Below are 23,819 nucleotides of genomic sequence, written 5' to 3' on the forward strand. Positions count from 1 at the left end.
GCTTTCAGCAACTTAGTTTCTAGGATTTTAGCTACTCCCTAAATTTATCTTTAAGAGGGGGGGGGGGGGGGGGGGGGGGGGGGGGGGGGGTATTAGAGTAATAAAATATTTCCTTATTAATTAAATCATTTTTATTTAATTATTAAGTCACTTATTATCTCTAGTTTACTTAAGCTAAACTTTAAGCATATAATAATTAATTATTTTATTAATTATTATCATGCAACCTAGGTTTTACCTTGTTAGGGTTTTGATTTCATTTTATAAGGATTGATCTCTTTGTAATTTATTCATTCACTTTTGATAATAGTAATATTTAGATTTTTTCTCATCAAGAATATCTCATTTATGGATCTGGGAATCTCAGCCTCCATAGCTTTTTTCTTTTCTCTTTCTCTGTGATAGGTGTTTGCATGGGGTGATTCTTGGGAGCTATGGGGTTGATCTTTCATCAACTTCAACATTTGCTACATGCACGATAATAGTATTATTGTATTCCTATTCATGCTCGAGATCCTTCAACATTCTATTATCTTCATCGTTTAAGTTGAGAGTAAAGAATCTAAAGCTACAATGGAAATCAAAACTGGCGTGGTCTTTGAGTGGTGAGAATACCATTTTGAGTAGAACCTTTGGAGGCATTGTAGATCAATCCATATCTTTGGTCACAAACCTATGTAGGCAATGCAGATTCTGCATACCAAACTTTCATCTTAGTGTTGATTGCTTACGTTCTAAAATTTAAACCCTAAAATTAGGAAACCATCAACCAATGCAAAGAGTGCAACTAAATTTTGGAGAACTAATTAGATGGACACAACTTGGAAATCATGAATTTGGTTTAATATTCAGGAAAAGTGAATCTTACGAGGGGCAACTAATGTTTCTATTTTATTTAAGGGTATGTGCAGGATCATGGTGTGCCAAAAAGTGGCGATGTGAAAAAAAGAGAGTTTGAAGATGCCTAAAAGCGCTTCAAAATCTGCTCTGACTATTTTTTACCTATCCAGGAACCAAACCTAGAAGGTTAAGCCGAGCCTTATTGAATATCCAATATGATATCGGATATCCGATTTGACATTGGATATTCGATAATATCGGATATCCGATTTTAAATCAAATATCCGACTAATAATTATAATCATATAATAGTACATGATATATTATTTACTTAATGATATTATTATTATTTAATATAATATTATTATAAATAATAATAAGATATAATAATAATAATATTATTATTATTATTAAATAATAATATTATTATTATTATTAAATAATAATATTATTATTATTATTAAATATTATTATTATTATTATTATTATATTAAATAATATTATTATTATTAGTATATTAAATAATATATCATATTAAATAATAATAATAATATTAAATAATATATCATACTATTATATTATAATAATATTAAATAATATATCATACTATTATATTATAATATTATTATTATTATTATACTATAATATAATAATATTATTATTATTATATTATAATCATATAATATTATACTATAATAATAATATTATAATGTATTATATTATAATAACATATTATATTATAATAATATAATATAATATTTCATATATTATAATATATAGTAATGTAATATAATATATATATAAGATATAATATAATAATAAAAAGTAATATCTTATAGTATAATATATAATAAAAAAGTATAATATATTATAAATTATAATAATATAATATAATAATATTATTATTATATAATACAATATTTTATATTATAATATATAGTAAATTAATATAATAAATATAAAATATAATATAAAAATATATAAAATGTAATATATATTATATATTATATGTTATATTATATATATTGTACTCATTTTATGTTATTGTGCCATATCGGATATCCAATGTTATATTGGATATACGATACCTATACATTGGATTAAACAAAATCGCAGACCCGCGGGCCCTCATTTTACGCGAATTTGGGGCCAATATTGCCATAGCGGATCGAATATCAGATACGAGATCGGATATCAGATATCAGGTATGTTTCCCCCCGCCCACACCCCCCCCCCCCCCCCCCCCCCCCTCTGACTCATTTTTTACCTAAATTTAATAGATTTTAACATGATTTTGTTTGTTTTAGTTGAATCTATAGTTTTTTTGACAAAAATGGTTAAAATTTAGATTTTTTTAATATATATTACGTTTTGCAATTCAATAGGAATGGCTAATCAAAATGATGACACTGAGGCAGGGAATAATATTCCTCGTAACCCACCACCAAACGATCCAGTATCCCCACAAGACACTCCACCAAATGATCTTCTACCTCCTCAAAACCCTCCTCGAATCGAGGATTTGATAATGAAAATCTTACTGAGTTGAGAGGTTTGCATAGAACATACAATAATGTACCTGCACTGGCTCCTATGTTATCCACGTTAAACACCATAGTGGATAACATTGAAACCCTTACAAACCAATAAAATGCCGCTCTTCATTGGCATGATGAAATGCACCAGATGTTTGATGATGGTTTGGATTATGATGAGATCGCGGCCCTCAACATAACCAAAGACGATTTGGCTAGCCTTTTTGCTAACCCAAAAATGGGTATACCAGTTGACCCAAAAAAAAAAAACTATCGATTAAATGGTGCACAAATGATGCCATACGTGAAAATTTTTGGGACCGTTGGTGGATGGTCTTTGATATCCCTCCACATGGCAGTTTAGACATACCATTTTATTTTCTTAGAAAATTATATGCAGATTTGTATTGAAACTTAAAGTGAACTATTGGAGCATGAAGCCCAACATGGGCTTAGGACTAGGAGCTCCTCAGGATAGACCCTCTTCCCAACGAATAAACTTGGCACTTTCGCCCCCCCCCCCCCCCCCCCTGATATCTCCCCCCCTCCTCGAGTGCAACATCCAAATATTATGGCAAAGGCTAGCTCTCAGACCATCAGAGCCATTCATAGGCTGAGTAGCCTAATGATATCTCAGGCTAGGTCAGTCCTGCCTCCTCGTGTTGATGATGTTGGTGCCAGTTCATCATCGGCTAGCTCATCACACATTTGTGTGCCTCACACTTGCATTACATGCAAGAATATTTTCCTGGATCCCATAGGTGATCTTCCCGAATATCATTTTGTATTAGACAAGAATACACCAGACGCAAGTGCAGAGGCATGGACTCCTTCGGTGTCAGTACGTGTATACATTTTTTTTGTTATGACATATGTGATTTAAAGTTAATTTTTATAATAGAGTAATTTTAATTTTTAAGCCATACTGACTTTTACATGTATGTGATCTTAATTCATGTTTAGTTGATGACTGAGGAGGAGCTCAGACAGATAGATGATGCTACACTCTCGGCCATTTCATTTGGCCTTGAGACATCTATGGTACATTATGTTGTGTTTGCATTTTTTTTTTCTATTTGATATTGTAGCATATATGGTTGCTAATCTTTCTTTTATGTTGCAGATACCACCTGCCTCGGGGGGACAAAGTGCGGGGGGTGAGCCAGCATGCATTGACAAAGGAAAGGTAATTAGATGTTTTCTAATTGATTAAATATTGATGCATTCTTGTAAAATGTTTGTGGTAATCTCATTTAATTACATTCTTTATTGTATATAGGGTGTGGCTACTGGCGATGAGCCTGTACAGATTCGGCATCCTAGATCATCAGGGATTTTCATTCACACAGATAGCCCCATTGTATGTATAAGTATCATTTATTTTTTATTTTTTTATTGATGCAGAGGAAAGTATGATTGTTGTTCTATACAATTTCTGTGATTTTTTCCGTACCAATAATGATTCATGTCTTGCATATGTTCATTACAACTTAAATAGGCTTATATGCACATGTCCAACCAACCAAGTTGGTTACAAAGGTTTATTTAATCAAACAAATACCAAATTACTACTTTCCCTCCAAAACTAATATGACCGTTTGAATTTGAAATTCAAATTTCAAACTATAGTTTTTATGCATTCCCCAACTTTCTAAACTATTCCATTGACTCAAAATTGGTCATATGGATTTATTAAATGCAACTAAGTATGAAACTATCCTAAGACTACCCCATATGGATCTTTTAGCCATTTTACATCATGTTGCCCTTAGGTCCTTTCTAGGACTTTTATGACTTTTGTCTTTCAAAGTACATTGTTTATTACATAATTCTATTATTGGTTTTAATATATCCCAATTAACAATCAATGATGTCTTTGATCCTCTATCTTCATCTGGTACCAAGGCTCTCTTAGATGATTTAATAGGTGCCCCTGCACCAAACACCCCACCTTCAAAGCAACTCTTGTCCCAAGAGTTAAGGGGTACTATCTTCTTTCCTCCCATCCTTCTAGAGGGATGTTTGCAACTTTGTACCTGCAATGTATTACCCTGCACACCTGCATAAAAATCATTAGAAACAAAAAGCATTGGATCCTTGTTACCAGTCATGGTAACCTTACTGCCTTCTGATTGTGAACAGTCATGTTTTATCCTTGACAAAGGCTGAATAACTTGTTGTCTGAGGTCATGCTAACCCTGTCTCTTATCCTCCATGGATACATTCACTTATTTTTTCACTCTCATCACCAAAGGACACCATACTATTCCTATCATCACTCCTTTTGCTATCACTATCTGCTTGTAAGCAGAATTCTGAGTTTTGTCTTGAACAATCTCATCCTTCATAACCAAAAGAGATGGCTTCAGTGGCAGATCTGTCATATCATGTTTACTCTCCCTCTGCTCCTGCAAGTCCACAAACTTTTTCTTGCCAAAACAAATAACTCTTTCCTCATCATGACCAGTCAAAGAATTTAGCTTAAATTTCACACCATCTTTGTGTACTATATAAACATTTGATGAACCAAAATGAATAGTGTTCCTTGAGGGTTGCCAAGGCCTTCCAAGGATTACATGGCAGCATTTCATTAGAATGTGATCACATATAGCTTGGTCTTTTATATTCTCATATAGAGAAATCCACTATTGCTTGCTCCCTTACAACAATATTTTGTGCATCACTGACCCAAAATGCCCTATATGGTCTATCAATAGGATACTTCTTCAATCCTAGTTTATTTACCATTTCATAAGACACTAAATCATCAAAGGAACTAGAGTCTATTATCATCTTACAAATCCTACCATGGCTCATGCAATTTGTCCTAAAAATGGATGGTCTGGTCTCCTTTTGCTACTGCATTTGTGGTCCTCTTCTCACCATCAAAGATTCTCCTTCAAGTTCAGGGTCTGCATTATCGTACTTCTTTTCTTCCTCTTCTCCTTGGGTCAAGGTGACTCTCCTCTCCTCCTTCCTAAAATCCACACCTTTCTCAAGGCACTTATAGGATTGATTGCCTACTCCTCCACATGTGAAGCATTTACCTGTGAAAACACTATTACCTCTTCCACTTCCAAATCTTCCTCCCCTGAAACTTCCTCTTGTCTCAAATGTAATCTCTTTTCCTTTATCTTTGTCTTGATTGTTTGAAGTGTCAAACTGACTTCTTACACCTCTTCCTCTCATTGTTCCACCTCCTCTCTTATTTGCTTGCCTCTCATTCTTTCTTTTCAACTTCTCCTCTGCTCAGATTGCCAACTAAAAACATTCTCCAAGTGTCCTTGGTACATTCAATCCTATTTCATCTTGAATATTGTACTTGAGGCCATTAATGTATCTAGCCACCTTCTCATCTTCATCTTCCAGTCCTCCCCTAATACTCAGGGTATGGAATTTGTCAGTATAGGACATGACATCCATATCCCTCTGTTTCAAATTGTTCCTTCTTATCTTTACATTTGGATTGCTAAATCAAATGGCAAGAATTGATTTCTCACCATGGTCTTCATTCTCTCCTAATTTGAAATCTTATTCAATCCCCTTTCGATGCAGAGTCTGCAGCAACTACCTTCCACAAGCCAATAAATGGATGTCACAATCCAACTTAGGATTCTAGGACTTCTCACAAGTCCTCTTACCCACTCCAGGTATACTCAACCTCCAAGCCAAACAAGGCAATCCCACTTCAAAAGCCTCACCAACTGTCACCAGAAATGGAGAAAATCATGGACATACTATTCCAACCCAAACTCGTCAATTTGTTTGGTTCCACCAAACTCCCAACACACCTTTGCACTTCTAGGCCTACAAACCTTGTAGCCTTCCAATTAGCTTCTTTTCACTTTTCTCCCAGTATCCCTTAATAGCATAGGGACTTCTCCATAGGTCCAAACACCCTTCTTGTCACCTACTAAGAATCCAAAAGCTTTTGGGATGATCTTGCTCCAGCACCCTGCAAACTGCTTCTTGGTACCTAGGCCTAGTTGATCAAGTTAAGCTAGGGCTTCAAGGAAGAATGGGCAAGGTGGGTTCCCAAGACCTAAAACACTTAAGGCAATCTCCAACACAGTAAATGCATCCAACTCCAACACTCAAACTGATCAGAAGTGCTTGCAACCATGACTGTCACCAATTACCTTGCAAAAATTGGTCAAGCACATGGGCTTGCTTGACCTAGGGCCGACTTGGAAAAATAGTTGCCCTTCTCTCCAGGCCTCCAACCTCTGGCATTATGTTGCCTAGTCTCCTAACTTGCATATCCCTCAGTTTTAGAGGGTGCCACAGGTGGGAATGCAAGTTAGGGATGCATTTATGGAAGGGTCTAGGAAACAAGGCTTTTCAGACCACCTTCTACTAAAATGCAGATAACTTATGACCCCCTTTGACACATATGAACGATTCAAATATATCCCTAGGGGTCCTAGGACCCCTAGGGACATATGTCATCATTTAATGGGTCAAAGGGTGTCATAGGTCACCCTATGACCCCCTTTGACCCATATGAACGATTCAAATATGTCCCTAGGGGTTATAGGACCCCTAGAGACATATGTCGCCATTTAATGGGTCAAAGGGGGTCATAAGTCACCCTATGACCCCCTTTGACCCATATGAATGATTCGAATATGTCCCTAGGGGTTCTAGGACCCCTAGAGACATATGTCATCATTTAATGGGTCAAAGAGGGTCATAAGTCACCCTATGACCCCCTTTGACCCATATGAATGATTTGAATATGTCCCTAGGGGTTCTAGGACCCCTAGAGACATATGTCATCATTTAATGGGCCAAAGGGGTCATAGGTCACCCTATGACCCCCTTTGACCCATATGACCCATTCGAATATGTTCCTAGGGGTCTGAGGACCCCTAGCAACATATGTCACCGTTTAATGGGTCAAAGAGGGTCATAAGTCACCTTATGACCCCCTTTGACCCATATTACCCATTGAATATGTCCCTAGGGGTTCTAGGACCCCTAGAGACATATGTTGTCATTTAATGGGTCAAAGAGAGTCATAGGTCACCCTATGACCCCCTTTGACCCATATTACCCATTCAAATATGTCCCTAGGGGTCCTAGAACCCCTAGAGACATATGTCGTTGTTTAATGGGTCAAAGGGAGTCATAGGTCACCCTATGACTCCCTTTGACCCATATGAACGATTCAAATATGTCACCCTATGACCCCCTTTGACTCATATGAATAATTCAAATATGTCCTTAGGGGTTCTAGGACCCCTAGAGACATATGTTGTCATTTAATGGGTCAAAGGGGGTCACAGGTCACCCTATGTCCCCCTTTGACCCATATCACCCATTCAAATATGTCCCTAGGGGTCCGAGGAACCCTAGCGACATATGTCATCGTTTAATGGATCAAAGAGGGTCACAGGTCACCCTATGACCCTCTTTGACCCATATGATCCATTCGAATATGTTCCTAGGGGTCCGAGGACCCCTAGCGACATATGTTATCATTTAATGGGTAAAAAGGGTGTCAGAAGGCACCCTATGACTCCCTTTGACCCATATGAACGATTCGAATATGTCCCTAGGGGTTATAGGACCCGTAGAGACATATGTCATCATTTAATGGGTCAAAGGGGGTCATAGGTCACCCTATGACCCCCTTTGACCCATATGAAAAATTTGAATATGTCCCTAGGGGTTTTAGGACCCTTAGAGACATATGTCGTCGTTTAATGGGTCAAAGGGTGTCATAGGTCACCCTATGACCCCCTTTGACCCATATGACCCATTCGAATATGTTCCTAGGGGTCCGAGGATCCCTAGCGACATATGTTGTTGTTTAATAGGTCAAAGAGGGTCATAGGTCACCCTATGACCCCCTTTGATCCATATTACCCATTTGAATATGTCTCTAGAGGTTCTAGGACCCCTAGAGACATATGTTGTCATTTAATAGGTCAAAGAGAGTCATAGGTCACCCTATGACCCCCTTTGACCCATATTACCCATTCGACTATGTCCCTAGGGGTCCTAGAACCCCTAGGGACATATGTCATCATTTAATTGGTCAAAGGGGGTCATAGGTCACCCTATGACCCCCTTTGACTCATATGAACGATTCAAATATGTCCCTATGGGTCCTAGGACCCTTAGGGACATATGTCATCGTTTAATGGGTCAAAGGGTGTCATAAAGCACCCTATGACCCCCTTTGACCCATATGACCGATTCGAATATGTCCCTAGGGGTCCTAGGACCCCTAGGGACATATGTCATCATTTAATGGGTCAAAGGGGGTCATAGGTCACCCTATGACCCCCTTTAACCCATATGGCCCATTCAAATATGTCCCTAGGACCCTTAGGGACATATGTCATCATTTAATGGGTCAAAGGGGGTCATAGGGCACCCTATGACCCCCTTTGACCCATATGAACAATTCGAATATGTAGTTAGGGGTCCGAGGAACCCTAAGGACATATGTCGTTGTTTAATGGGTCAAAGGGTGTCATAAGTCACCCTATGACCCCCTTTGACCCATATGAACAATTTGAATATGTCCCTAAGGGTTATAGGACCCATAGAGACATATATCATCGTTTAATGGGTCAAAGGGGGTCATAGGTCACCCTATGACCTCCTTTGACCCATATGAATGATTCGAATATGTCCCTAGGGGTCTTAGGACTTCTATGAACATATGTCATCGTTTAATGGGTCAAAGGGGGTCATAGGTCACCCTATGACCCCCTTTGACCCATATGAACAATTCGAATATGTCCCTAGGGGTTCTAGGATCCCTAGAGACATATGTCATCGTTTAATGGGTCAAAAGGGGTCATAGGTCACCCTATGACCCTTTTTGACCCATATGACCCATTCGAATATGTTCTTAGGGGTCTGAAGATCTCTGGCGACATATGTCATCATTTAATGGGTCAAACGGGGTCATAGGTCACCCTATGACCCCCTTTGACCCATATGAATGATTCGAATATATCCCTAGGGGTCCTAGTACCCCTAGGGACATATGTCATCATTTAATGGGTTAAAGGGGGTCATAGGTCACCTTATGACCCCCTTTGACCCATATGAACAATTCGAATATGTCCCTAGGGGTTATAGGACCCCTAGAGACATATGTCATCGTTTAATGAGTCAAATGGGGTCATAGGTCACCCTATGAGCCCTTTTGACCCATATGACCCATTCGAATATGTTCCTAGGGGTCTGAAGACCTCTAGCGACATATGTCGTCATTTAATGGGTCAAAGGGGGTCATAGATCACCCTATGACCCCCTTTGACCCATATGAACGATTCGAATATATCCCTAGGGGTCCTAGGACCCCTAGGGACATATGTCATTGTTTAATGGGTCAAAGGGTGTCATAGGTCACCCTATGACCCTCTTTGACCCATATGAACGATTCAAATATGTCCCTAGGGGTTATAAGACCCCTAGAGATATATGTCATCGTTTAATGGGTCAAAGGGGGTCATAAGTCACCCTATGACCCCCTTTGACACATATGAATAATTCGAATATGTCCCTAAAGGTTCTAGGACCCCTAGAGACATATGTCATCGTTTAATGGGTCAAAGGGGATCATAGGTCACCCTATGACCCCCTTTGACCCATATGACCCATTCGAATATGTTCTTAGGGGTCCGAGGACCCCTAGCAACATATGTCATCATTTAATGGGTCAAAGAGGGTCATAGGTCACCCTATGACCCCCTTTGACCCATATTACCCATTCAAAATGTCTCTAGGGGTTTTGGGACCCTTAGAGACATATGTTGTCATTTAATGGGTCAAAGAGAGTCATATTTCACCCTATGACCCCCTTTGATCCATATTACCTATTTGAATAGGTCCCTAAGTTTCTTAGAACCCCTAGGGACATATGTCATCATTTAATGGGTCAAAGGGAGTCATAGGTCACCCTATGACCCCCTTTGACCCCATATGAACGATTCGAATATGTCCCTAGGGGTCCCAAGACCCCTAAGGACATATGTCATCGTTTAATGGGTCAAAGGGGGTCATAGGCCACCCTATGACCCCCTTTGACCCATATGAACAATTCAAATATGTCCCTAGAGGTTCTAGGACCCCTAGAGACATATGTCATTGTTTAATGGGTCAAAGGGACCCCTTTGACCCATATGACCCATTCGAATATGTTCTTAGGGGTCCGAGGACCCCTAGCGACATATGTTATCGTTTAATGGGTTAAAGAGAGTCATAGCTCACCCTATGAACCCCTTTGACCCACATTACCCATTCGAATATGTCTCTAGGGGCTCTAGGACCCCTAGAGACATATGTTGTCATTTAATGGGTCAAAAAGAGTCATAGGTCACCCTATGACCCCCTTTGACCCATATTACCCATTCGAATATGTCCCTAAGGGTCCTAGAACCCCTAGGGACATATGTCATCGCTTAATGGGTCAAAGTAGGTCATAGGTCACCCTATGACCCCCTTTGACCCATATGAACGATTCAAATATGTCCTTATGGGTCCTAGGACCCCTAGGGACATATGTCGTCGTTTAATGGGTCAAAGGGTGTCATAAGACACCCTATGACCCCCTTTGACCCATATGAACGATTCGAATATGTCCTTAGGGTTCTTAGGACCCCTAGGGACATATGTCATCGTTTAATGGGTCAAAGGAGATCATAGGGTGACCTATGACCCCCTTTGACCCATATGGCCCATTCGAATATGTCCCTAGGACCCTTAGGGACATATGTTGTCGTTTAATGGGTCAAAGGGGGTCATAGGGCACCCTATTACCCCCTTTGACACATATGAACGACTTGAATATGTCCTTAGGGGACCCAGGACCCCTAAGGACATATGTCGTTATTTAATGGATCAAACGGCATCATAGGTTACCCTATGACCCCCTTTGACCCATATGAACGATTCCAATATTTCCCTAGGAACATATTTGAATGGTTCATATGGGTCAAAGGGGTATGTCGTTATTAAATGGGTCAAAGGGGGTCATAGGTCACCCTATGACCCCCTTTGACCCATATGAACGATTCGAATATGTCCCTAGGGGTCCTAGGATCCCTATTGACATATGTCATCGTTTAATGAGTCAAAGGGTGTATAGGTCATCCTATGACCCCCTTTGACCCATATGAATGATTCGAATATGTCCTTAAGGGTTATAGGACCCCTAGAGACATATGTCATCGTTTAATGGGTCAAAGGGGGTCATAGGTCACCCTATGACCCCCTTTGACCCATATGAACAATTCGAATATGTCCCTAGAGGTGCTACGACCCTTAGAGACATATGTCATCATTTAATGGGTCAAAGGGGGTCATAGGTCACCTATGACCCCCCTGACCCATATGAACGATTCGAATATGTCCCTAGGGGTCCTAGGACCCCTAGCGACATATTTGAATCATTCATATGGGTCAAAGCCCCCTTTGACCCATATGACCCATTCGAATATGTTCCTAGGGGTCCGAGGACCCCTACCAACATATGTTGTTATTTAATGGGTCAAAGAGGGTCATAGGTCACCCTATGACCCCCTTTGACCCATATTACCCATTCGAATATGTCCCTAGGGGTTCTAGGACCATTAGAGACATATGTTGTCATTTAATTGGTCAAAGCAAGTCATAGGTCACCCTATGACCCCCTTTGACCCATATTACCCATTCAAATATGTCCCTAGGGGTCCTAGAACCCCTAGGGACATATGTCGTCATTTAATGGGTCAAAGGGACCATTGACCCCCTTTGACCCATATTACCCATTCGAATATGTCCCTAGGGGTCCTAGGACCCCTAGAGACATATGTCATCATTTAATGGGTCAAAGGGAGTCATAGGTCACCCTATGACCCCCTTTGACCCATATGAACGATTCAAATATGTCCTTCGGGGTCTTAGGACCCATAGGGACATATATCATCATTTAATCGATCAAAAAGGGTCATAGGTCACCTTATGACCCCTTTTGACCCATATTAACCATTGTAATATGTCCCTAGGGCTCTTAGGACCCCTAAGAACATATGTCATCATTTAATGCGTCAAAAGGAGTCAATGGTTGACCTATGATCCCCTTTGACTCATATATATTAATAATATACATATCTATTAATAACATACATACATACATACATACACACACACATATATATATATATTACATTATTATATTTAATAAAAATATTACGTTATTATATATAGATTAATAACATATATATGTATTACTTTATTATATTTAATGAAAATATTATTTTATTATATATATGTGTGTGTGTGTGTGTGTGTGTGTGTGTGTGTGTGTATGTATATATATATATATGTATATATATATATATATATATATTAATAACATACATATTAATATAATAATATATATAATACACATTATATATTTATATTTAATATATTACATTATTATATATATAATATATTATTATACATATTAATATAATATTATATAATACATATTATAGCTAATGAAAATATTACGTTATTATATATATATATATATTAATAACATAAATATTAATATAATAATATATAATACGTATTATATATATATATAAATTATGTTATTATATTTAGTAAAAGTAATAATAATATAAATTATATTTATAGATTGTAATAAGATTAACATAATATATTAGTATATATTGTTAGATTATATCTTATATCTTTACATTACATTATTTTATATATATATATATATATATATATATATATATATATATATATATATATATATATACATAGTAATATAAGTGAAATAATTTAGAAATAATAAGTTGTGACATTTAAACCCAATTTTTCCTCCAAAATGAGTTGAGATTTTAAATTTGCCAACTTCAACATATCGGATATCTGATTAGGCTTGGTAAATACCAAGCCTACCCGATCAACCCAAAAGACGTGTTTGAAGAGGGTTTTAGTGATACTCAGAATTTAGGTAGTTGTCTGACAATGTTAATTTGATCGAAATTGAATAAAACGAAAAGGGTTTTTTAATATCGATCTCTAGATTCCATAAATATAGTTTCTGTCAAATTCTGAGTTCGATAAGTATTTATTAGTTAATTATCAATGAAGATAATTGTAAAGTGTTGATTGACATACTGATTGAAAAATAGCTATAACTTTCAAATGGTATAACATTTTTTAAATCTAAAAGTTGTGTCACATTCTATACTACGGCTAGTATAAGAAAAAAAAAATTAATTAATTTGCTAAAATTTTCTATTAGTTAAGGTGGTCAGACACGGGACTTTTTTTTTCGAAAAAGTTTTGGTAGAAAATTCATAGTTAATTATTTATTTGAAATAAAAATACCAAAAAATATGTGTCACATCCAGGCATGAATCTACTTTTCATATCTATAATTATATTTAAAAAATATTATGATTTGATTTTGATTAAGATGGTCAGACATACACCTACTTTTTATTTTCGCCTTGAAATTTTCTTAATACTGCATTAAAATTCAAACTTTTGACCAATTAATTATTTTTTTCTCCTAATAAGGCCTGGTAGTTTAGAAACTACATTCAATTTATTACAGATTATTTTCTTACAACTTTATGATATAAAGTCCATAACCACTTCAAAATTATGTGTCAAGTTCACATAAACCTGATTTGCTGATTTTTCACTGCCATTTAAGGCCATAGTTTGGTACACCATGATCTTGCACATACCCTTAACCAAAAGAACCCATTACCAAGCAGGATTAACTTATTTTTCAACTAATTGTCAAACAATATACCATATCAACAGTGAACCCTAACAAACTAGCCCTATAACTGTAAATCGAGATTGTTTGGTTTATTCTTTTCTAACTGTTGGCATTGATGCAGAGAACAGTTGTTATAATTTTTTATTTGTCTATTGAAGTTTTACTTTCATGGTTCAAAAAGGAATGATGTCACCTTGTTATTTATAGTTCAAGAATATCATGAAAGCCTTGAGAATTATTGTTAAATTCTACCCTAGAAAATGTTGTTCAATTTAAACATTCTCAGATACTATGAATGTTGCATTATGACAATTCCTCTTATGAAATGAATATTTTATTGGAATAACTTATGAAAATGCCTATGTGTAGATAGTTCATATTGAGTAATTGTGAATAGTGTATTTGATTTTTTGTTGCATGAGTACATTGTATCACCTTAATGGGATGGATGGTATATTTTTATTAAGTCGTAGACAATGTGTTACACAATTCCATTACTTCTCTCGGTTCTACCTGGTTAGTCTTTCTCATTGTCAAGATGGATATCTTTCATGTCAAGAAAGATTCTAGGGAAGCTTAACAACTTCATGGAAGGGTGGTGAAGCACTCTACAATATTCTCGCCCTTATGTTCTTAGAGAGGCTCTAGAGCTTATGTCAAAACAATCAACATAATTGGTACATCTCAGTATTCTAGTAATGAAATTATGATTTCTTTTAGATTTGAGCATATATGTATACGTATCATTTTTATTAAAGTTATTTATAGTTAATCAACTAATGTTGACTAGTCAATCTTCAAATGACTTTGACTCTCGTTGAATTTTTTTGCATTTTATGGAGATTGCTAATGTGACATTGGTTTTGCAGGGATGGTCTTTACAAATTATCTCCTTTAACATTCTATATACGAGAATCAACCATGGACTACAGTAGCTCCTTGCCTCTCAATATTTAGTAAAAAAGAGAGGTGAGAATGTAGAATAATGGACCTATAGCAAGCTCATCGAAGGATAATAACATTGGAACCCTAGCAATAGGGTACTCTGAAGTATTTCTATTTTCATGAAAAGATGCATGGGTGATCTTAGATATTTTTGATGATGTGAATTACAAGGCAAGAGAACCTTAAAACATATCTATAAAAAGAAGTGTAACATTTACATGTCACTAAAAAGAAAAGCCAAAACAGGTTGGTAGGTGAACCTACACAATACAAACAACACTTTGGCCATCGCAGGCCTACATTGACAAACACATCCCCTCCAGTCAAAAATTAATATTCTAACTGAAGATGACAAGTGGGTGAGGAGTTTTTGGAGAATGGACGACCAAGATACTCACCATCATCTTGCATAGATATGGAGCATCGATAATCATCAATGGGAAAGATTTGTACAACTTGTTGACAAAGGGTGCACCTTCAAAGTATTGAAAAAGGTACACATCAAGGATAATTAACCAAAAAATATTTATGCAAAATATCATATGTTATTAGTGGTAGTCTGGTTGTCTTATACAAACATAAAAGATAAAGCATACATGTTAAAGTACCCTTGATCATGTTGATTTACATAATCTTAATAAAAAAGAGATAATACAAGATAATATAATATTCTTATAATCTTTTAGGTCATCAAACTCAGCATAGGTTAGGGTTGAAGTGATCTTCAACATTGACTAATGGAGTAATGTTTAATATTTTGCATTGCTTTTTGTACAATACATTGAAATCCTATACAAAAAGTTATTTTCTAGTGTGAGAAATTTGATTACTTGTGTCATCATATGCACTTTCTCATGCAAGAATAGCATATTCTCACGTGAAGAAAATATTCTCTTGCACAACACAAAGCATATATTCGCATGGCCCTATGCAAAGCCTCATGCAAGACATGATAGCAGAATAGTCAAATTTCTACATTTTTCACATTCTGACATTACTGTTTCTATTCAGACCTCTATTTTTGAAGCATTTATTTCATGATTTATGATTTTTGGAACAACATAACAATGGTTTTTAGGACAATTTTCAAAGACACCTTGAAACAAACACACACAACTTGCTAATGGTTTGATTGTAAGATGCTTGTCAAAGAATCACTTTTCAAAGATATTTAAAATCTACTCAAATATTATATCTTTTTACATGCTTTCAATCCACATAAATTTAAATAGGCCTTGTGAACTTCTTAGGGCTCTAGAAAAAGGAGTAGGGGATTATGATCTTTTCTACTTGGAAGTGATGTCCAAGAGTAAATCAAAAACTTAGATGCCTTTGGAATACAGTACCCATAGGAGACAAGGAAGGTAGTGGTTCTCCCAAGTGAATCTTTTAGTGAAGGGATTATGCTCTTTTCCCTTTGGGAAAATGAAAAACCCAAAATTAGATAAGTTGGGATTGATAAGATAGCTTGGTGATGAATGTGTTTTGTTTGTTTGGGTGAGGTCAAAATTTAGAGCAATATGCTCTTTTCCCTTTTGGGAAAATAAAAAACTTGAACCCTTGAATCCAAACAAGGTCTGAATCAACCTTTAGCAAGGTTGCCAGAGTGATCCAACCTCTAGGAATGACCTAAGAGAGCACACACCTTTCTCTGGTGATTCCAACTTATTATAATAAAAATCTTTGTAGAGAAAAAGAATCTAAAGCCATGTTGATTTCTTCCTTGTGATTCTTGATATCGCATATCATGAGGAGGCTTTTTCTATTGCATTGAGGGGCACTGCTCTCGGTCTTGTTAGAAAAGTGTGTATACTTTTAGATGTTAGTGTGGTTGAGAGCCCTTAACCTCACTTGTGAGGACATTGGGGATTGATGTGAATGGAAGTCTATTAAAAACTTGTAGTTAGTTGCTACCTAATTCACCTCCGAAAGGGGGCATAATCTTTGTGCAAGGAGGGGGAAGAATCTCTCTTGTAGATCCTCACCATAGGGATGTACCTAGATGTTGGAAGGTGATATATGACACTGGCCCCTACCTCAAGGGTAACCTTTGAACATATATGGTATTGAGTCCTTAGAATACACCAAAAAAATGGGCACCCTCTAGTAGGGTGACATATCTGTGTGAGGTGAATGCATGCACATAAGATGTGAGACAAAGGGTTTTCTACCCCTACCATTTTCAATTAGAGGGATAAAGTGTATCCTTTTTGAGTCAAGAAATTGTCCAAAATGTCCAAAACAAAAGGGCAAGACTCCCACATCCCTCTAAGTTTCTTTGTCCTTGGATGGATTTTTTAAAACAATTGTTGGTGTTCCCCTGTTTGTTTCTACAAACGAGTCTAAAAAACCAACTGTTGTACTTGCAAATCAGTCCAAACTATGTCAATTTGAAAAAAATGTCCAAAGTCTATCTAAAAACTAGAAACATTATTTAAGATTTGTCTGAAACCTATCAGAACTAATCAAAATCTCTTCAAAATTTGGTTGAAACTAGGAAGTATGTCCTTTACTCGCCTAGTTCATTGTGAAGTTTTGTTAGTTTGTAGTGATTCATCAGGAAAGTACTGTACATCATAATAAAAAATGGGGTCATGGCCGATGTTGTGGCTGACATATGGCTAACATTTTTTAAGCTTAAAGTGGTAAAAATACTTGTATAAAAGGGCTTAGGGTTAGGGATTGTTTCATTGTTATGATGTGAAAATTGGTTTTTGCAATGGTATTGAGTTGTAAGGGATTACGGACTGTAATCAGGTTGTAATCACTAGATCATAATAATATTGGACTTGTTGTTTGGTGGATGTAGCTCAAGGATTGGGTGAACCACGTAAAATCTTGGTGTCTTGTGTTCTTTTCTATGTGATCTATTTTTTTTTTATTGGCTATATTTGCATGTAATTGTTATTTATGTCTGTGGTTTAATCCTAACAAGTTTTGTGCAAGCCAGGACCATAGGGTCTTGTAGTCTACGTTTACTTGCGTCACTCTTTGTACTTCTTCGCATGAGAAGCTATATTATCTTGTGCAAGATTATGCAAGAATAGTGTCAAAATTTGTCCAAAATTGGGTTAAACTAGTCATTTTGTCACTTCCTCACATGGTTTTCTACAAAAATTTGTGCAAGACAGGAATTTGGGATTTTTTTTCCTTGTGTCAGTCTATGTACTTCCTTGAATAGGTCTATCTAGATTCTTGCACAAGCTTTTGTCTTAAAACTATCAAAAATTGATCAAATTTGTTTGTCAAGTTCATTTACTTGCATGATCTTTGTCATTTACTCACCCTGGAGTCACTTCTATGCATGAGTTTGTCAAAAATTATAAAAAATGGGGAGCTATTCTTAGCTTCCTCATCAAGACTCTGTCCAAATCAAGTCTTTGTTTAGGTACATCAATACACTTCTATGTTTACAACAGTCTAAAACTCAAACAACTTTCTTGGTTAGACACTTGTGATCCATGTACAAACTAGTCTCATCACTTTGTTGTGTCGTTTGTTCTATTGTGTTGTCACACCTTGTGTTGCGGTAGTCAATCTCTTAGTTGTTCTAGCCTCTTCTCTAACTACTTGTACTCTGGTATACATCATTCTTACTATCACTTACCTACTTTGAGATGAAGTTCTAAGTGTGGTCTAGTTATATGTCTTTTTTTATGACAATTACAACTAGGAGTGGAAGTATGTTTTACTCTTATCGACCTAGATGAGGTAGAGGTAGAGGTAGGAATCGTGGTAGAGGTCATTCCTAGTTTTATACATAGTCTAAGTTTAGTGAAGGATCCTCACAGTACCATTCACTTGTTGCATCCAAGGAAGGATCCTTTTGATCTATGTCACCTATTGGTCCACCAAATGTCAGTTGAGTTTTTTTAATAAACTTACAACGAGTTAGGAATCCAATGTTTTAAGAACATCCAGACGATGATAGATTGTCTCCTGAACCTAATTTTGATAACATAAACATGACACCTTCATCTTTAAACAAAAAGATTAAACCTCTATACAAGACACCTATACGTTCTAGACAAACTAAAAGCTTGCATACTAATAGGATGGAAAACCAAGACTAAGAAACCGGTGAAAATAATAGGAGAGAAAACATAGATAAATTTCAAAGAAGTAAAAAGTTCAAGAGTCATCACAAATACACAAATGAAAATAGAGATGCTAGAGAAATTCCCCTAGAAGACATATAAAAATGTCTCAAAGACAAAAACTTCCAAAAGATGATGAAAATATTACTCAATGATGAGAAAGAGAAATATTGCCTCAAACTAGCTCAAGAAGGAGCTAAGATACCTCAAGACTACAACATTGAAACTATTGTGATCCAAGAAGAGGAATTTGAAACCTCTAAACTGTAAAAACAACTCCAAGTCATGCAAGAGCAATTGGCACAAATGATGAAAGAAAAAGACAAACCTACTAAACAATACACACTAGATGCTATTTGTCCATTTCCTTTTGACAAAAATATGTACATGCCTCCTTTTCCTAGAGGAATTAAGCTACCTAAATATGAAAAGTACATGGGTACGTATGATCCCGAAGATCACTTGAGGGAGTTTGGTGCCTTGTCTATGGAGTTAATACATGATCAAACATGCCTCATGTGCTTGTTCCCACTTAGTCTAGGTGGTCGAGCTATGGAGTGGTTCTCACAATTACCTATTGGAATTAAAAATTGATGAGACTACCAACATGTTCATACAACAATACTCACACAATATCCAACATTCAGTTAACATAAGAGATCTTTATAACCTTAAACAGAGAGTTGGAGAACCTTTCTTAACATCCCTCCAAAGATGGAGACAACTATACACTAATTACTCATGTAAGATACCTGAAACTAAGAAACTTGACATATCCATGGATAACCTCTTGCCTAATTTTGGATACAAGCCATAGCTTCAAGGTCCACATACCTCCGAAGAAATTATCACATAGGGTATCCGCATAGAGGAGTTTGTGATTAAGAAATGTGACTTAACGCTTCAAAAAGACACCAAATAAGGGTCCAACACTAACAAAGACAAGCCAAAGTAAATTAACAAGAACTGAGATGTAGTACATGATGGAGTGGTGGATAATAGTATTCCTACACCTCCCAAGGCAAGTTTCAATCTCACAGATAAAATGCATGCATCGAAAGCCACTCAAAAGGCTACTGCAGACAATAGAAAATCTAAAAATAATGCTAAGAACGCATCTTGGGTTTCTAGACCCAAGCGTGAATACACACCTCTTGGTGAACCTCTTGAAGTAGTCTACAAGACTTTTCTTCAGAATCATATTCTCACTCTTATGGATAATTCTTGTTTATATGATCCACAATCAAAACCTACATGGTGGGATGAAAATGCATACTATGAATACCATCAAAACAAAGGTCAAAAAACCAAAAACTACATTAATCTAAGACATAAGATCCAAGACCTTATTGATAATGCTGACATAGTTATGGGAGGACATAACAAAAACTGAGATCATAAAACTTGTAAAGAAACTATTCCTCTATATGAAAAGGGAGAAAGTTCTAAACTAAAAAACAACAACAAGGTAAACTACACATATACCAATGATGACAATGTAATCAACATGGTTGAACCTTTAAACTCAAAATACTATGATGTTATCACAATCAAGAGAAAAGTGATAATGCAAAACCCAAAACCCATAACTTCTACTGCAAACTATAGCATACTCAAACAATTGCAATGTACTAATGCTCAGATAAACATTTTTGAACTGCTTAAAATCTTGCTTGCTCATAGGCAGATTCTTGACAAAGCTCTCACTAAGGCAAGCATACCTCAAGATCTTGATCTCAATTGGTTTCAATTCATGGTAGGTCACTTGACTTCACCTCATTACTTGTCCTTATCTGAAGAGGAAAATAATTATTTGAGTCATCCTCACAATCAACCGTTGCATATCAAAGTCATGATCCATCAGAAACATGTTCATTGTGTGCTTATAGACAATGGTGTTGGTCTTAATATTTGTTAAACTAGTTTTCTTACACAACTAGGTTACAATGAAGAGCCTATTGACCCTTTTAGAAATATCACCATCAAAACATATGATGAAGTAGAACAAAAATCCAAAGGTCTTGTTGTGCTACCTCTCTAAGTAGGACCTATAGAACACGATGTCACCTATTAGGTTCTTAATATTCCCCTAGCATACAACATACCATTAAGAAGGCCTTGGATTCATGAAATGCAAGCATAACCTTTGACATAACATCAATGCATGAAGTTTGTATTTCAAGTATTAGAGGTCACTATACCTGCCTGTATCAGCTACACATGTAAGGTGCTCAAATTTGGTGACAGTTTTGTTCCTAACAATAGAGCATCTACTGACAATCATGTCAACAAGCTCAAAGAAATAGAGAAGACTCTTATGCTAAAAGAAACTAGAATGGGAGAATATCAATTTGAATTGTTTTTGTCATTGACATCTCTTCCTTAATCTCCCTATCATTATGGGAGACCATCTAAAATGAAGAGATCGTCCATTCTATCACCTAAGACTATCTTAAATGGTTCATTTGTACAAGCCACCATATCTTTAGAAGACAAAGATGAAAATAGAGCTATTATTTCTTGGTTATACGAAGAAGAGTTCCCAATTGATCTCACAGTTCATACTCATGAAATAACTCCTAAAATATACGGACAAGGTCTTAAACTAATAAAATGTCTTAGCTAAAAAGGTAATGATCCTATAGGATGCAACAATAAAGGACAAATATATCCAATCAAAGCAACATCTAGATGGGCTCGTGACACAATGTAGGCCTAGGCTTCAAGAAAGTTTCCTTTCATCTGGGGATCAACAAATTTGTACTAGAGTCTGACAATTCATTTGAACATGAGTATCAAACTGAGTCTGACAATCAAACAAAGAGTTATGATGATGAGGATACACTTCACCTTTGTGAGCATCACCTAGATCTAATGAGTGTTGAGTGTTCCATTTATTTTCATGAGAGATGGATTCATGTTGAATCACTACTCATGAAGCATGGGTCAATGAGTTTGACTCAAAATCACACTATTAAATCCTGATAGCAATATCACAATTTGACTTGTGGAAATTATCTCCTACTTATCAAATAATGACCTATTTTAGTCAGTAGCATTTCCAAATATCTAGATTTTGTTTGGGAATAATATTTATAATATGCCCTGCCTATTGCTTTTTGTTTGTGTATATAAATGTTTTGATTTATTGTTTCATAAACATATGTCTTGCATTTTATTTTATTATATATATATAAATCTATTTTAGCTATTGCCTTTTATCCAATGGACCAATATAATTTCAAGAAAATTGCATTTTTTAATTTAGAAAATACATTCTAATAAATATAGGTGTTGCTGATATAAGTAGATCTTAGAATATCTTATAGTTAAATAATGAGGCCAAATAATGTAATGTCTAATTATTCTTATAGTTTTGACAAGGGCATGACCTAATAACTCAATCAACATTAATTACATCTAAGTAATACATCTATCACACCTCTTGACCATATAAATGCTATTGAACTACGATCAATTCACCTTTTCCAACTGCTTTTTATTAGTACCACTCTTTTGAAGATTATCATTTTTTATCATGTTGTCTTATACAAACTTAACAAATAACTCACACATGTTATATCTTCTTAAGACATGAGCCACACATGTTCCAATACTCTTGACCATGTTGTTTTGTACAATCTTAATTAAGCCAATAAGCTTTTTATTGTGGCACACAATGGCCTGAAAATGGTCATATGCTGGAAAAGTGTTGGATGTTAGATATCCTAGAAAATTATCATATTTCAAAAAGTATAAATATTAGATATGAGAAAAACAACTCCTTTTTAAACTATTTTCTTGATCATAAATAAATGGTTACACACAAAAATGATTTATTAAGAGGATCTCACATCATTATGGGTGGAAGCCATAAATAGAAATAGTTTTTTAATAGTTAATTTTAGACTGAACAGGTTTTTGGAAAAGGGAGGGGAAGAGATATTATTTTTTTAATGAATAGTCCTTTCCAATTAATAAAATTTAATAAGATTAGAATTCACAAAAAAGGGCCGGGGGATACAAGATCACCCCGTGAATGAGTTCAATCGGCCGAAGCCGGAGTAAACAACATGGCCGCAGCCAACAACTATAAACTATTCATCAAAAAAACATTTAAAACAACCTCATGCTGCCAAGGCAGTACTAGCAGAAGGAGGAGGATCATCTTTATCAAGAAATCCCCATGCATCAGTGGGATTGTGAGGCGGACTAGGAACAGTCCAACCATCAGCAGCATCTGCAAGATCTGGGGTAGTTGCGGTCTCTGCATCCTTCTTGTCTGGCCGCAGAGGAGAAATAGCCAAGGCCAGCTGGGGAATCTTGCCAGAGTGCGCCTGTCTAGGAGGAGGAGCCAGAGACCAGCCAGAAGCCTGCCTAGGGGGGGGAGCCAGGGACTAGCCAGAACCACCACGTGGTGGGGAAGCAGAGCGGCGCCTCCAACTGCCATGACCACCGCTGGGTGAAGAGATATTATTATTACTTTCAGTTCTGGAAACTTTGGAAGGAAACACTCAATGGGCACGGGGAAGGAAGGATGACGATACTCCAGGTTCCTCATTTCTTTGTTAGTTCTGTAATTTAAATAGTACTTAAAAAAATGTTTAATATAATGTTCTATCTTTAGGATGATAGAAGAAAAAAATTGTTTAGGATGATTAT

General features: G+C 36.2%; 1 pseudogene; it reads right to left on the reverse strand.

Moving 5' to 3' along the window:
• The window catches only part of LOC149575289 (uncharacterized), a 74,536-nt pseudogene extending 50,818 nt beyond the window's left edge, over nucleotides 1–23,718 (reverse strand).
• Between the last annotated feature and the right edge of the window lie 101 nt (nucleotides 23,719–23,819).

Source organism: Cupressus sempervirens, chromosome 2 (genome assembly GCF_028749045.1).
Source record: "Cupressus sempervirens isolate cs-2001-9-10 chromosome 2, ASM2874904v1, whole genome shotgun sequence".
Taxonomy (NCBI): domain Eukaryota; kingdom Viridiplantae; phylum Streptophyta; class Pinopsida; order Cupressales; family Cupressaceae; genus Cupressus; species Cupressus sempervirens.